The sequence below is a fragment of the Microcebus murinus genome, chromosome 20 (assembly GCF_040939455.1).
Source record: "Microcebus murinus isolate Inina chromosome 20, M.murinus_Inina_mat1.0, whole genome shotgun sequence".
NCBI classification, from domain to species: domain Eukaryota; kingdom Metazoa; phylum Chordata; class Mammalia; order Primates; family Cheirogaleidae; genus Microcebus; species Microcebus murinus.
The window spans coordinates 40,560,323-40,575,940 of record NC_134123.1 but is presented as its reverse complement, the minus strand read 5'-3'; the positions used below and the strand labels follow the sequence as shown (position 1 = coordinate 40,575,940).

General features: G+C 63.7%; 4 pseudogenes; all 4 read left to right on the top strand.

Moving 5' to 3' along the window:
* The first annotated feature begins 2,080 nt into the window (after positions 1–2,080).
* Positions 2,081–2,199, top strand: LOC142862824 (uncharacterized; annotated as a pseudogene).
* Positions 2,200–5,617: 3,418 nt separating this feature from the next.
* On the top strand, positions 5,618–5,736 carry LOC142862837 (uncharacterized; annotated as a pseudogene).
* Positions 5,737–9,149: 3,413 nt separating this feature from the next.
* LOC142862836 (uncharacterized) lies at positions 9,150–9,268 on the top strand (annotated as a pseudogene).
* A 3,425-nt stretch (positions 9,269–12,693) lies between these two features.
* On the top strand, positions 12,694–12,812 carry LOC142862848 (uncharacterized; annotated as a pseudogene).
* Positions 12,813–15,618: the final 2,806 nt, after the last annotated feature.

The following is a 15,618-nucleotide window of genomic DNA, read 5'->3' as shown; positions in this document are numbered from 1 at the left end:
GCAGCAGTCTCGCGCAGCCCTCGCTAAGTCGCGCGCGGGGCACGTGCCCCCACTGTGCCGCGGGGGCCCAGCCTGGTGTCTTCTCTGAGGCCCTGCGGCTGCCGCTCCCCGCAAGGGGAGAGCCGTGGAGGTGGGGACCGCCTCCTGGTGGGGACGTACACCCAGCTCTCCGCGTCGGATTCCGGGGCTCTCTGTCCTGCCCGGAGGCCCAGCTGGCCTGCGGGTCCTTAGAGTGGCAGAAACGTCCTCAAGCTGATATTGCCAGTCAGGTGGGTGTCTGCACTTTTGTGCCGGGCACCCCGGGGAGGCCCAGGGGCTGGCTGGACAACGCGGCCTGCTGGGGGTCGGGGGTGCGCTTTGGAGGAGCAACCGATGCCCTTTGGACTTTGCTAGCAGCGTCTGAGGTGTCTCTGAGCCCTGCTCCATGTCGGGGAGAGGAGGAGGAGGAGGAGGAGGAGGAGGAGGAGGAGGAAAAGGAGGTGGTGGCAGGGGCCGTGACCTACAGTCGTGTTCCCGGGGTGGCACGGCATGTGGCTTCTTCCACAGGCTGCTTGGCCTGGGCTCCCTGCACCTGGGCCTTTGGAGGACTGGCCCTGTTCTTGCCGACACTTCCTGCAGGGACCCAGAGCTGGGAGGTTGCATCTCCCAGCCCTGGGTCAGGCAGAGCCCCAGCGGGCCATGCCCACAACCTCTCTCAGCACGGGTCCCCCAGAAGGCTTCTTTGGGACCAGGATTCTCTTGCGGGTGACTGTTTAAGGTCTGGCCCCTGGGTGGAGGGGCACCAGGAGTAGAGGAGCAGGAAGGGGAAGGGGGTGGCCAGGCGAGGGGACACTTTGAGGCCAAGTCCAAGCTTCAGCCTGATCCTCCTGGGAACCCCGGGGTGTACATCACACCTCCTGGTTGTCCTGCTCTGAGACCGGGACCCGGGCTTCGCATTTTCACAGCAGCCAGTCGTGGGCTGAGGACACCTGGGGCGTTGGGAACTCCCTGGCTTCTCCTTGGTTTAACATCTGAGCTGCTTGTGAATCGAGCCGCCACACACGCCCGAGTGCAGGTGTCTTCTGCACAGACTGTGGGCCTCGCTCTTCTGAATGCCGCTAGCTCGCCACCCACCCACGGGTGAACCTGGTCAGGGTACTTTCTCTAAGGAGCAGACTCTGACCCCGGCGGGCTACCGGTGTTTTCATTTGCTCCTTTCTTTCTTCCATTTCGGGAAAGGCTTCCTTACTGGGTTTGGAAATCTCCTGTGCCTTTCCTCGCCTATTCTGTCAGCTTTAAATTTCTCTTTCAGTTGCCACCCTCACAGATGTATTAGGAAACTCTTTTCGGTGCATTCATTAGTGCAATGACCCAGATGAAGCTCGAATCCAATAGCTCATCGCCGATTTTTAGCAAGTCCACACCCCGGGGTGGTTGGGGTCCAATCCACCCCGGGCCAGGCCCAGGCCCCTTGGACCGGGCCAGAGAAGGACACAGAGCAGGGTCCGGCCCCCACGGTAGCGGTGCCCGCAGTTCTCCAAGGGCTTGGGGGTTTTCCAGAGGGAGGAGACGGAGGGGATTGATTTCTTCAGAGCCCCCCAAACCACCCCACCCCACCCCACCCCACCCATGGGACACATCCCGAGAGACGCCCCTACACTCGCTCCCCTCCCCCATGCGCTGTGCCCCAGCCCTGGCCCTGGGGAATAGGCGGCAGCCCACGCACAGGGCGGGGGGCACAGCTGAAAGGGTTTGTGGGGGAGGGCGGCCCCTGGCTGGGGGCAAAGGTCGAGCGCCCCGCGCGCGCGTGCGCAGTCAGCAGCGGCGGCGCGCTGGGGGTGGGGGGCGGGTAGGTGAAGGAGGCGAGGCGAGGAGAGGAGGGGGGCTGGAAGGTCTCCACATTGGCGGGTCCACCCGTGGAGGCCCATCTCGCGCGCGCGCGCGCGTGTGTGTGTGTGTGTGTGTGTGTGTGTGTGTGTGTGGACAGCCCCCCACGCCGCCCCGCCCCTCTCCCCAGTCCCGCGTTGCCCGCCGGACCCGGCCGGCGAGGGGAAGCGCAGAGAGGCTCGGCTTCTTGAGCGGGGCAGGGGCGCCCTCCACCGCCTCCGGCCAAGCCGGCCTGAATGCGCCCGGTCTCGTCTGATCTCCGAAGCTAAGCAGGGTCGGGCCTGGTTAGTACTTGGATGGGAGACCGCCCGGGAATACCGGGCGCCGTAGGCTTTTGTTTTTTTTGTTTTTTGCCTCTTGTTCTGTCCCCTTTCTGGGAGCGCGGCGGCGGTCCGGGGGATCACCCCCACCCTCAGCGCCCGTCGCGGTGCCTGGCGCCCCAGCCCGCACCGTGGGGCCTCCTCTTGTCCCGAGCCGTGACACCGCCGCCACGCGGCAGCATGCGTGGCATCTGGACTGTCAGGTGTCAGACCAAAGGTCTGGTCTGTGGGAACCGACACGCTGGAGGAAACCTTGAGAGGCTGAGAGGGGAGGGAGTTCCAGGAGAATTCCAGGACGTCATTTTGAGCGAGTATGTGACCAGAACTCGTCCCGTTGCTTTTGGGGTTCTACGGGCTACACGTAGGAATCTTTGGTGGTGGCACTGGATGTTGGGGGATCCGGAGTCACACGCAGACCTGCTCCACAGGCCTCATTTTACTTTTCTTTTCGGATTCATTTTCTGAAAAGGTGTCTCTTATCTCTATGATTACATTTCCTTTTCTCTCTCTTTCCGAGCAGATCATGGGAGTCCACGTATTGAGGTGACATGTATTGCCCGTGCCCCCCTCCCCCCCGTTTTCTGATTCATTTATTTCTCATTTTCTCCCAGCGTATGGTGGGGGTACCAATGTTAAGGTCAGCTGCATCGCCCTGTCCCCGCCTCCCCCCTCGGGTCAGAGCTTCAAGTGCGCCCATGCCCCGGTTGGTGCGCACCCACCCCATTCCTAATGGATGTGCACGCCCATCCCCTCCCCACGCCCGCCCGACACCCACCCGATGAAGGCGATTCCTCTGTGTCCACTTAGGTGTCCATCGGTTCCTACCAATCTGCTGGCGAGCGCGCGCACGTGGCGCTCTTGTGTCCGTTCTTGGGACACTTGGCTTACTGGAACGGGTTCCAGCTCTGGCCGGGAGAACACGAGAGGTGCCCTCTCACCGCTGTTCCTCATAGCTGAACGGCACTCCGTGGTGTCCACGCGCCACATTTCATTGATGCACCCGTGGATCGATGGGCACTCGGGGCGCTTCCACATCTTTGCGATTGTGAATGGCGCCCTAACTGTAACCCTGACTCCTACCCAGCCCAGTCTCCTCTGCCCCAGCCTGAGGCGCTCCTCCCCCGCCAGGCCCGTCACTGTCCTGGTCCCCTGCCTGACCGGCTCCTTCCCGCCCGGCCTGTCACCGTCCTCTGCCCCTGCGTGACACGCTCCTCCCCGCCCGGCCCATCACCTTGGCCCCTGCCTGACTCGCTCCTCCCCACCTCGGCCCCTGCCTGACGGGCTCCTCCGTCGCCTGGGCCTTCCAAGGGCTTGGTGTGGACGCTGCTTCCAGGAAGCCCTCCAGGAACCCGGCAGCAGGGCGGCCGCAGCAGTCTCGCGCAGCCCTCGCTAAGTCGCGCGCGGGGCACGTGCCCCCACTGTGCCGCGGGGGCCCAGCCTGGTGTCTTCTCTGAGGCCCTGCGGCTGCCGCTCCCCGCAAGGGGAGAGCCGTGGAGGTGGGGACCGCCTCCTGGTGGGGACGTACACCCAGCTCTCCGCGTCGGATTCCGGGGCTCTCTGTCCTGCCCGGAGGCCCAGCTGGCCTGCGGGTCCTTAGAGTGGCAGAAACGTCCTCAAGCTGATATTGCCAGTCAGGTGGGTGTCTGCACTTTTGTGCCGGGCACCCCGGGGAGGCCCAGGGGCTGGCTGGACAACGCGGCCTGCTGGGGGTCGGGGGTGCGCTTTGGAGGAGCAACCGATGCCCTTTGGACTTTGCTAGCAGCGTCTGAGGTGTCTCTGAGCCCTGCTCCATGTCGGGGAGAGGAGGAGGAGGAGGAGGAGGAGGTGGCAGGGGCCGTGACCTACAGTCGTGTTCCCGGGGTGGCACGGCATGTGGCTTCTTCCACAGGCTGCTTGGCCTGGGCTCCCTGCACCTGGGCCTTTGGAGGACTGGCCCTGTTCTTGCCGACACTTCCTGCAGGGACCCAGAGCTGGGAGGTTGCATCTCCCAGCCCTGGGTCGGGCAGAGCCCCAGCGGGCCATGCCCACAACCTCTCTCAGCACGGGTCCCCCAGAAGGCTTCTTTGGGACCAGGATTCTCTTGCGGGTGACTGTTTAAGGTCTGGCCCCTGGGTGGAGGGGCACCAGGAGTAGAGGAGCAGGAAGGGGAAGGGGGTGGCCAGGCGAGGGGACACTTTGAGGCCAAGTCCAAGCTTCAGCCTGATCCTCCTGGGAACCCCGGGGTGTACATCACACCTCCTGGTTGTCCTGCTCTGAGACCGGGACCCGGGCTTCGCATTTTCACAGCAGCCAGTCGTGGGCTGAGGACACCTGGGGCGTCGGGAACTCCCTGGCTTCTCCTTGGTTTAACATCTGAGCTGCTTGTGAATCGAGCCGCCACACACGCCCGAGTGCAGGTGTCTTCCGCACAGACTGCGGGCCTCGCTCTTCTGAATGCCGCTAGCTCGCCACCCACCCACGGGTGAACCTGGTCAGGGTACTTTCTCTAAGGAGCAGACTCTGACCCCGGCGGGCTACCGGTGTTTTCGTTTGCTCCTTTCTTTCTTCCATTTCGGGAAAGGCTTCCTTACTGGGTTTGGAAATCTCCTGTGCCTTTCCTCGCCTATTCTGTCAGCTTTAAATTTCTCTTTCAGTTGCCACCCTCACAGATGTATTAGGAAACTCTTTTCGGTGCATTCATTAGTGAAATGACCCAGATGAAGCTCGAATCCAATAGCTCATCGCCGATTTTTAGCAAGTCCACACCCCGGGGTGGTTGGGGTCCGATCCACCCCGGGCCAGGCCCAGGCCCCTTGGACCGGGCCAGAGAAGGACACAGAGCAGGGTCCGGCCCCCACGGTAGCGGTGCCCGCAGTTCTCCAAGGGCTTGGGGGTTTTCCAGAGGGAGGAGACGGAGGGGATTGATTTCTTCAGAGCCCCCCAAACCACCCCACCCCACCCCACCCCACCCATGGGACACATCCCGAGAGACGCCCCTACACTCGCTCCCCTCCCCCATGCGCTGTGCCCCACCCTGGCCCTGGGGAATAGGCGGCAGCCCACGCACAGGGCGGGGGGCACAGCTGAAAGGGTTTGTGGGGGAGGGCGGCCCCTGGCTGGGGGCAAAGGTCGAGAGCCCCGCGCGCGCGCGCGCGCGCGCGCGCGCGTGCGCAGTCAGCAGCGGCGGCGCGCTGGGGGTGGGGGGCGGGTAGGTGAAGGAGGCGAGGCGAGGAGAGGAGGGGGGCTGGAAGGTCTCCACCTTGGCGGGTCCACCCGTGGAGGCCCATCTCGCGCGCGCGCGCGCGCGCGCGTGTGTGTGTGTGTGTGTATGTGGACAGCCCCCCACGCCGCCCCGCCCCTCTCCCCAGTCCCGCGTTGCCCGCCGGACCCGGCCGGCGAGGGGAAGCGCAGAGAGGCTCGGCTTCTTGAGCGGGGCAGGGGCGCCCTCCACCGCCTCCGGCCAAGCCGGCCTGAACGCGCCCGGTCTCGTCTGATCTCCGAAGCTAAGCAGGGTCGGGCCTGGTTAGTACTTGGATGGGAGACCGCCCGGGAATACCGGGCGCCGTAGGCTTTTGTTTTTTTTGTTTTTTGCCTCTTGTTCTGTCCCCTTTGTGGGAGCGCGGCGGCGGTCCGGGGGATCACCCCCACCCTCAGCGCCCGTCGCGGTGCCTGGCGCCCCAGCCCGCACCGTGGGGCCTCCTCTTGTCCCGAGCCGTGACACCGCCGCCACGCGGCAGCATGCGTGGCATCTGGACTGTCAGGTGTCAGACCAAAGGTCTGGTCTGTGGGAACCGACACGCTGGAGGAAACCTTGAGAGGCTGAGAGGGGAGGGAGTTCCAGGAGAATTCCAGGACGTCATTTTGAGCGAGTATGTGACCAGAACTCGTCCCGTTGCTTTTGGGGTTCTACGGGCTACACGTAGGAATCTTTGGTGGTGGCACTGGATGTTGGGGGATCCGGAGTCACACGCAGACCTGCTCCACAGGCCTCATTTTACTTTTCTTTTCGGATTCATTTTCTGAAAAGGTGTCTCTTATCTCTATGATTACATTTCCTTTTCTCTCTCTTTCCGAGCAGATCATGGGAGTCCACGTATTGAGGTGACATGTATTGCCCGTGCCCCCCTCCCCCCCGTTTTCTGATTCATTTATTTCTCATTTTCTCCCAGCGTATGGTGGGGGTACCAATGTTAAGGTCAGCTGCATCGCCCTGTCCCCGCCTCCCCCCTCGGGTCAGAGCTTCAAGTGCGCCCATGCCCCGGTTGGTGCGCACCCACCCCATTCCTAATGGATGTGCACGCCCATCCCCTCCCCACGCCCGCCCGACACCCACCCGATGAAGGCGATTCCTCTGTGTCCACTTAGGTGTCCATCGGTTCCTACCAATCTGCTGGCGAGCGCGCGCACGTGGCGCTCTTGTGTCCGTTCTTGGGACACTTGGCTTACTGGAACGGGTTCCAGCTCTGGCCGGGAGAACACGAGAGGTGCCCTCCCCTCTCACCGCTGTTCCTCATAGCTGAACGGCACTCCGTGGTGTCCACGCGCCACATTTCATTAATGCACCCGTGGATCGATGGGCACTCGGGGCGCTTCCACATCTTTGCGATTGTGAATGGCGCCCTAACTGTAACCCTGACCCCTACCCAGCCCAGTCTCCTCTGCCCCAGCCTGAGGCGCTCCTCCCCCGCCAGGCCCGTCACTGTCCTGGTCCCCTGCCTGACCGGCTCCTTCCCGCCCGGCCTGTCACCGTCCTCTGCCCCTGCGTGACACGCTCCTCCCCGCCCGGCCCATCACCTTGGCCCCTGCCTGACTCGCTCCTCCCCACCTCGGCCCCTGCCTGACGGGCTCCTCCGTCGCCTGGGCCTTCCAAGGGCTTGGTGTGGACGCTGCTTCCAGGAAGCCCTCCAGGAACCCGGCAGCAGGGCGGCCGCAGCAGTCTCGCGCAGCCCTCGCTAAGTCGCGCGCGGGGCACGTGCCCCCACTGTGCCGCGGGGGCCCAGCCTGGTGTCTTCTCTGAGGCCCTGCGGCTGCCGCTCCCCGCAAGGGGAGAGCCGTGGAGGTGGGGACCGCCTCCTGGTGGGGACGTACACCCAGCTCTCCGCGTCGGATTCCGGGGCTCTCTGTCCTGCCCGGAGGCCCAGCTGGCCTGCGGGTCCTTAGAGTGGCAGAAACGTCCTCAAGCTGATATTGCCAGTCAGGTGGGTGTCTGCACTTTTGTGCCGGGCACCCCGGGGAGGCCCAGGGGCTGGCTGGACAACGCGGCCTGCTGGGGGTCGGGGGTGCGCTTTGGAGGAGCAACCGATGCCCTTTGGACTTTGCTAGCAGCGTCTGAGGTGTCTCTGAGCCCTGCTCCATGTCGGGGAGAGGAGGAGGAGGAGGAGGAGGAGGTGGCAGGGGCCGTGACCTACAGTCGTGTTCCCGGGGTGGCACGGCATGTGGCTTCTTCCACAGGCTGCTTGGCCTGGGCTCCCTGCACCTGGGCCTTTGGAGGACTGGCCCTGTTCTTGCCGACACTTCCTGCAGGGACCCAGAGCTGGGAGGTTGCATCTCCCAGCCCTGGGTCGGGCAGAGCCCCAGCGGGCCATGCCCACAACCTCTCTCAGCACGGGTCCCCCAGAAGGCTTCTTTGGGACCAGGATTCTCTTGCGGGTGACTGTTTAAGGTCTGGCCCCTGGGTGGAGGGGCACCAGGAGTAGAGGAGCAGGAAGGGGAAGGGGGTGGCCAGGCGAGGGGACACTTTGAGGCCAAGTCCAAGCTTCAGCCTGATCCTCCTGGGAACCCCGGGGTGTACATCACACCTCCTGGTTGAACTGCTCTGAGACCGGGACCCGGGCTTCGCATTTTCACAGCAGCCAGTCGTGGGCTGAGGACACCTGGGGCGTCGGGAACTCCCTGGCTTCTCCTTGGTTTAACATCTGAGCTGCTTGTGAATCGTGCCGCCACACACGCCCGAGTGCAGGTGTCTTCCGCACAGACTGCGGGCCTCGCTCTTCTGAATGCCGCTAGCTCGCCACCCACCCACGGGTGAACCTGGTCAGGGTACTTTCTCTAAGGAGCAGACTCTGACCCCGGCGGGCTACCGGTGTTTTCGTTTGCTCCTTTCTTTCTTCCATTTCGGGAAAGGCTTCCTTACTGGGTTTGGAAATCTCCTGTGCCTTTCCTCGCCTATTCTGTCAGCTTTAAATTTCTCTTTCAGTTGCCACCCTCACAGATGTATTAGGAAACTCTTTTCGGTGCATTCATTAGTGAAATGACCCAGATGAAGCTCGAATCCAATAGCTCATCGCCGATTTTTAGCAAGTCCACACCCCGGGGTGGTTGGGGTCCGATCCACCCCGGGCCAGGCCCAGGCCCCTTGGACCGGGCCAGAGAAGGACACAGAGCAGGGTCCGGCCCCCACGGTAGCGGTGCCCGCAGTTCTCCAAGGGCTTGGGGGTTTTCCAGAGGGAGGAGACGGAGGGGATTGATTTCTTCAGAGCCCCCCAAACCACCCCACCCCACCCCACCCCACCCATGGGACACATCCCGAGAGACGCCCCTACACTCGCTCCCCTCCCCCATGCGCTGTGCCCCACCCTGGCCCTGGGGAATAGGCGGCAGCCCACGCACAGGGCGGGGGGCACAGCTGAAAGGGTTTGTGGGGGAGGGCGGCCCCTGGCTGGGGGCAAAGGTCGAGCGCCCCGCGCGCGCGTGCGCAGTCAGCAGCGGCGGCGCGCTGGGGGTGGGGGGCGGGTAGGTGAAGGAGGCGAGGCGAGGAGAGGAGGGGGGCTGGAAGGTCTCCACCTTGGCGTGTCCACCCGTGGAGGCCCATCTCGCGCGCGCGCGCGCGCGCGCGTGTGTGTGTGTGTGTGTGTGTGTGTGTGTGGACAGCCCCCCACGCCGCCCCGCCCCTCTCCCCAGTCCCGCGTTGCCCGCCGGACCCGGCCGGCGAGGGGAAGCGCAGAGAGGCTCGGCTTCTTGAGCGGGGCAGGGGCGCCCTCCACCGCCTCCGGCCAAGCCGGCCTGAACGCGCCCGGTCTCGTCTGATCTCCGAAGCTAAGCAGGGTCGGGCCTGGTTAGTACTTGGATGGGAGACCGCCCGGGAATACCGGGCGCCGTAGGCTTTTGTTTTTTTTGTTTTTTGCCTCTTGTTCTGTCCCCTTTCTGGGAGCGCGGCGGCGGTCCGGGGGATCACCCCCACCCTCAGCGCCCGTCGCGGTGCCTGGCGCCCCAGCCCGCACCGTGGGGCCTCCTCTTGTCCCGAGCCGTGACACCGCCGCCACGCGGCAGCATGCGTGGCATCTGGACTGTCAGGTGTCAGACCAAAGGTCTGGTCTGTGGGAACCGACACGCTGGAGGAAACCTTGAGAGGCTGAGAGGGGAGGGAGTTCCAGGAGAATTCCAGGACGTCATTTTGAGCGAGTATGTGACCAGAACTCGTCCCGTTGCTTTTGGGGTTCTACGGGCTACACGTAGGAATCTTTGGTGGTGGCACTGGAGGTTGGGGGATCCGGAGTCACACGCAGACCTGCTCCACAGGCCTCATTTTACTTTTCTTTTCGGATTCATTTTCTGAAAAGGTGTCTCTTATCTCTATGATTACATTTCCTTTTCTCTCTCTTTCCGAGCAGATCATGGGAGTCCACGTATTGAGGTGACATGTATTGCCCGTGCCCCCCTCCCCCCCGTTTTCTGATTCATTTATTTCTCATTTTCTCCCAGCGTATGGTGGGGGTACCAATGTTAAGGTCAGCTGCATCGCCCTGTCCCCGCCTCCCCCCTCGGGTCAGAGCTTCAAGTGCGCCCATGCCCCGGTTGGTGCGCACCCACCCCATTCCTAATGGATGTGCACGCCCATCCCCTCCCCACGCCCGCCCGACACCCACCCGATGAAGGCGATTCCTCTGTGTCCACTTAGGTGTCCATCGGTTCCTACCAATCTGCTGGCGAGCGCGCGCACGTGGCGCTCTTGTGTCCGTTCTTGGGACACTTGGCTTACTGGAACGGGTTCCAGCTCTGGCCGGGAGAACACGAGAGGTGCCCTCCCCTCTCACCGCTGTTCCTCATAGCTGAACGGCACTCCGTGGTGTCCACGCGCCACATTTCATTAATGCACCCGTGGATCGATGGGCACTCGGGGCGCTTCCACATCTTTGCGATTGTGAATGGCGCCCTAACTGTAACCCTGACCCCTACCCAGCCCAGTCTCCTCTGCCCCAGCCTGAGGCGCTCCTCCCCCGCCAGGCCCGTCACTGTCCTGGTCCCCTGCCTGACCGGCTCCTTCCCGCCCGGCCTGTCACCGTCCTCTGCCCCTGCGTGACACGCTCCTCCCCGCCCGGCCCATCACCTTGGCCCCTGCCTGACTCGCTCCTCCCCACCTCGGCCCCTGCCTGACGGGCTCCTCCGTCGCCTGGGCCTTCCAAGGGCTTGGTGTGGACGCTGCTTCCAGGAAGCCCTCCAGGAACCCGGCAGCAGGGCGGCCGCAGCAGTCTCGCGCAGCCCTCGCTAAGTCGCGCGCGGGGCACGTGCCCCCACTGTGCCGCGGGGGCCCAGCCTGGTGTCTTCTCTGAGGCCCTGCGGCTGCCGCTCCCCGCAAGGGGAGAGCCGTGGAGGTGGGGACCGCCTCCTGGTGGGGACGTACACCCAGCTCTCCGCGTCGGATTCCGGGGCTCTCTGTCCTGCCCGGAGGCCCAGCTGGCCTGCGGGTCCTTAGAGTGGCAGAAACGTCCTCAAGCTGATATTGCCAGTCAGGTGGGTGTCTGCACTTTTGTGCCGGGCACCCCGGGGAGGCCCAGGGGCTGGCTGGACAACGCGGCCTGCTGGGGGTCGGGGGTGCGCTTTGGAGGAGCAACCGATGCCCTTTGGACTTTGCTAGCAGCGTCTGAGGTGTCTCTGAGCCCTGCTCCATGTCGGGGAGAGGAGGAGGAGGAGGAGGAGGAGGAGGAGGAGGAGAAGGAGGTGGTGGCAGGGGCCGTGACCTACAGTCGTGTTCCCGGGGTGGCACGGCATGTGGCTTCTTCCACAGGCTGCTTGGCCTGGGCTCCCTGCACCTGGGCCTTTGGAGGACTGGCCCTGTTCTTGCCGACACTTCCTGCAGGGACCCAGAGCTGGGAGGTTGCATCTCCCAGCCCTGGGTCGGGCAGAGCCCCAGCGGGCCATGCCCACAACCTCTCTCAGCACGGGTCCCCCAGAAGGCTTCTTTGGGACCAGGATTCTCTTGCGGGTGACTGTTTAAGGTCTGGCCCCTGGGTGGAGGGGCACCAGGAGTAGAGGAGCAGGAAGGGGAAGGGGGTGGCCAGGCGAGGGGACACTTTGAGGCCAAGTCCAAGCTTCAGCCTGATCCTCCTGGGAACCCCGGGGTGTACATCACACCTCCTGGTTGTCCTGCTCTGAGACCGGGACCCGGGCTTCGCATTTTCACAGCAGCCAGTCGTGGGCTGAGGACACCTGGGGCGTTGGGAACTCCCTGGCTTCTCCTTGGTTTAACATCTGAGCTGCTTGTGAATCGAGCCGCCACACACGCCCGAGTGCAGGTGTCTTCTGCACAGACTGTGGGCCTCGCTCTTCTGAATGCCGCTAGCTCGCCACCCACCCACGGGTGAACCTGGTCAGGGTACTTTCTCTAAGGAGCAGACTCTGACCCCGGCGGGCTACCGGTGTTTTCATTTGCTCCTTTCTTTCTTCCATTTCGGGAAAGGCTTCCTTACTGGGTTTGGAAATCTCCTGTGCCTTTCCTCGCCTATTCTGTCAGCTTTAAATTTCTCTTTCAGTTGCCACCCTCACAGATGTATTAGGAAACTCTTTTCGGTGCATTCATTAGTGAAATGACCCAGATGAAGCTCGAATCCAATAGCTCATCGCCCATTTTTAGCAAGTCCACACCCCGGGGTGGTTGGGGTCCAATCCACCCCGGGCCAGGCCCAGGCCCCTTGGACCGGGCCAGAGAAGGACACAGAGCAGGGTCCGGCCCCCACGGTAGCGGTGCCCGCAGTTCTCCAAGGGCTTGGGGGTTTTCCAGAGGGAGGAGACGGAGGGGATTGATTTCTTCAGAGCCCCCCAAACCACCCCACCCCACCCCACCCCACCCATGGGACACATCCCGAGAGACGCCCCTACACTCGCTCCCCTCCCCCATGCGCTGTGCCCCAGTCCTGGCCCTGGGGAATAGGCGGCAGCCCACGCACAGGGCGGGGGGCACAGCTGAAAGGGTTTGTGGGGGAGGGCGGCCCCTGGCTGGGGGCAAAGGTCGAGCGCCCCGCGCGCGCGTGCGCAGTCAGCAGCGGCGGCGCGCTGGGGGTGGGGGGCGGGTAGGTGAAGGAGGCGAGGCGAGGAGAGGAGGGGGGCTGGAAGGTCTCCACCTTGGCGGGTCCACCCGTGGAGGCCCATCTCGCGCGCGCGCGCGCGTGTGTGTGTGTGTGTGTGTGTGTGTGGACAGCCCCCCACGCCGCCCCGCCCCTCTCCCCAGTCCCGCGTTGCCCGCCGGACCCGGCCGGCGAGGGGAAGCGCAGAGAGGCTCGGCTTCTTGAGCGGGGCAGGGGCGCCCTCCACCGTCTCCGGCCAAGCCGGCCTGAACGCGCCCGGTCTCGTCTGATCTCCGAAGCTAAGCAGGGTCGGGCCTGGTTAGTACTTGGATGGGAGACCGCCCGGGAATACCGGGCGCCGTAGGCTTTTGTTTTTTTTGTTTTTTGCCTCTTGTTCTGTCCCCTTTCTGGGAGCGCGGCGGCGGTCCGGGGGATCACCCCCACCCTCAGCGCCCGTCGCGGTGCCTGGCGCCCCAGCCCGCACCGTGGGGCCTCCTCTTGTCCCGAGCCGTGACACCGCCGCCACGCGGCAGCATGCGTGGCATCTGGACTGTCAGGTGTCAGACCAAAGGTCTGGTCTGTGGGAACCGACACGCTGGAGGAAACCTTGAGAGGCTGAGAGGGGAGGGAGTTCCAGGAGAATTCCAGGACGTCATTTTGAGCGAGTATGTGACCAGAACTCGTCCCGTTGCTTTTGGGGTTCTACGGGCTACACGTAGGAATCTTTGGTGGTGGCACTGGATGTTGGGGGATCCGGAGTCACACGCAGACCTGCTCCACAGGCCTCATTTTACTTTTCTTTTCGGATTCATTTTCTGAAAAGGTGTCTCTTATCTCTATGATTACATTTCCTTTTCTCTCTCTTTCCGAGCAGATCATGGGAGTCCACGTATTGAGGTGACATGTATTGCCCGTGCCCCCCTCCCCCCCGTTTTCTGATTCATTTATTTCTCATTTTCTCCCAGCGTATGGTGGGGGTACCAATGTTAAGGTCAGCTGCATCGCCCTGTCCCCGCCTCCCCCCTCGGGTCAGAGCTTCAAGTGCGCCCATGCCCCGGTTGGTGCGCACCCACCCCATTCCTAATGGATGTGCACGCCCATCCCCTCCCCACGCCCGCCCGACACCCACCCGATGAAGGCGATTCCTCTGTGTCCACTTAGGTGTCCATCGGTTCCTACCAATCTGCTGGCGAGCGCGCGCACGTGGCGCTCTTGTGTCCGTTCTTGGGACACTTGGCTTACTGGAACGGGTTCCAGCTCTGGCCGGGAGAACACGAGAGGTGCCCTCTCACCGCTGTTCCTCATAGCTGAACGGCACTCCGTGGTGTCCACGCGCCACATTTCATTGATGCACCCGTGGATCGATGGGCACTCGGGGCGCTTCCACATCTTTGCGATTGTGAATGGCGCCCTAACTGTAACCCTGACCCCTACCCAGCCCAGTCTCCTCTGCCCCAGCCTGAGGCGCTCCTCCCCCGCCAGGCCCGTCACTGTCCTGGTCCCCTGCCTGACCGGCTCCTTCCCGCCCCCGGCCTGTCACCGTCCTCTGCCCCTGCGTGACACGCTCCTCCCCGCCCGGCCCATCACCTTGGCCCCTGCCTGACTCGCTCCTCCCCACCTCGGCCCCTGCCTGACGGGCTCCTCCGTCGCCTGGGCCTTCCAAGGGCTTGGTGTGGACGCTGCTTCCAGGAAGCCCTCCAGGAACCCGGCAACAGGGCGGCCGCAGCAGTCTCGCGCAGCCCTCGCTAAGTCGCGCGCGGGGCACGTGCCCCCACTGTGCCGCGGGGGCCCAGCCTGGTGTCTTCTCTGAGGCCCTGCGGCTGGCTGCCGCTCCCCGCGAGGGGAGAGCCGTGGTGGTGGGGACCGCCTCCTGGTGGGGACGTACACCCAGCTCTCCGCGTCGGATTCCGGGGCTCTCTGTCCTGCCCGGAGGCCCAGCTGGCCTGCGGGTCCTTAGAGTGGCAGAAACGTCCTCAAGCTGATATTGCCAGTCAGGTGGGTGTCTGCACTTTTGTGCCGGGCACCCCGGGGAGGCCCAGGGGCTGGCTGGACAACGCGGCCTGCTGGGGGTCGGGGGTGCGCTTTGGAGGAGCAACCGATGCCCTTTGGACTTTGCTAGCAGCGTCTGAGGTGTCTCTGAGCCCTGCTCCATGTCGGGGAGAGGAGGAGGAGGAGGAGGAGGAGGTGGCAGGGGCCGTGACCTACAGTCGTGTTCCCGGGGTGGCACGGCATGTGGCTTCTTCCACAGGCTGCTTGGCCTGGGCTCCCTGCACCTGGGCCTTTGGAGGACTGGCCCTGTTCTTGCCGACACTTCCTGCAGGGACCCAGAGCTGGGAGGTTGCATCTCCCAGCCCTGGGTCGGGCAGAGCCCCAGCGGGCCATGCCCACAACCTCTCTCAGCACGGGTCCCCCAGAAGGCTTCTTTGGGACCAGGATTCTCTTGCGGGTGACTGTTTAAGGTCTGGCCCCTGGGTGGAGGGGCACCAGGAGTAGAGGAGCAGGAAGGGGAAGGGGGTGGCCAGGCGAGGGGACACTTTGAGGCCAAGTCCAAGCTTCAGCCTGATCCTCCTGGGAACCCCGGGGTGTACATCACACCTCCTGGTTGAACTGCTCTGAGACCGGGACCCGGGCTTCGCATTTTCACAGCAGCCAGTCGTGGGCTGAGGACACCTGGGGCGTCGGGAACTCCCTGGCTTCTCCTTGGTTTAACATCTGAGCTGCTTGTGAATCGTGCCGCCACACACGCCCGAGTGCAGGTGTCTTCCGCACAGACTGCGGGCCTCGCTCTTCTGAATGCCGCTAGCTCGCCACCCACCCACGGGTGAACCTGGTCAGGGTACTTTCTCTAAGGAGCAGACTCTGACCCCGGCGGGCTACCGGTGTTTTCGTTTGCTCCTTTCTTTCTTCCATTTCGGGAAAGGCTTCCTTACTGGGTTTGGAAATCTCCTGTGCCTTTCCTCGCCTATTCTGTCAGCTTTAAATTTCTCTTTCAGTTGCCACCCTCACAGATGTATTAGGAAACTCTTTTCGGTGCATTCATTAGTGAAATGACCCAGATGAAGCTCGAATCCAATAGCTCATCGCCGATTTTTAGCAAGTCCACACCCCGGGGTGGTTGGGGTCCGATCCACCCCGGGCCAGGCCCAGGCCCCTTGGACCGGGCCAGAGAAGGA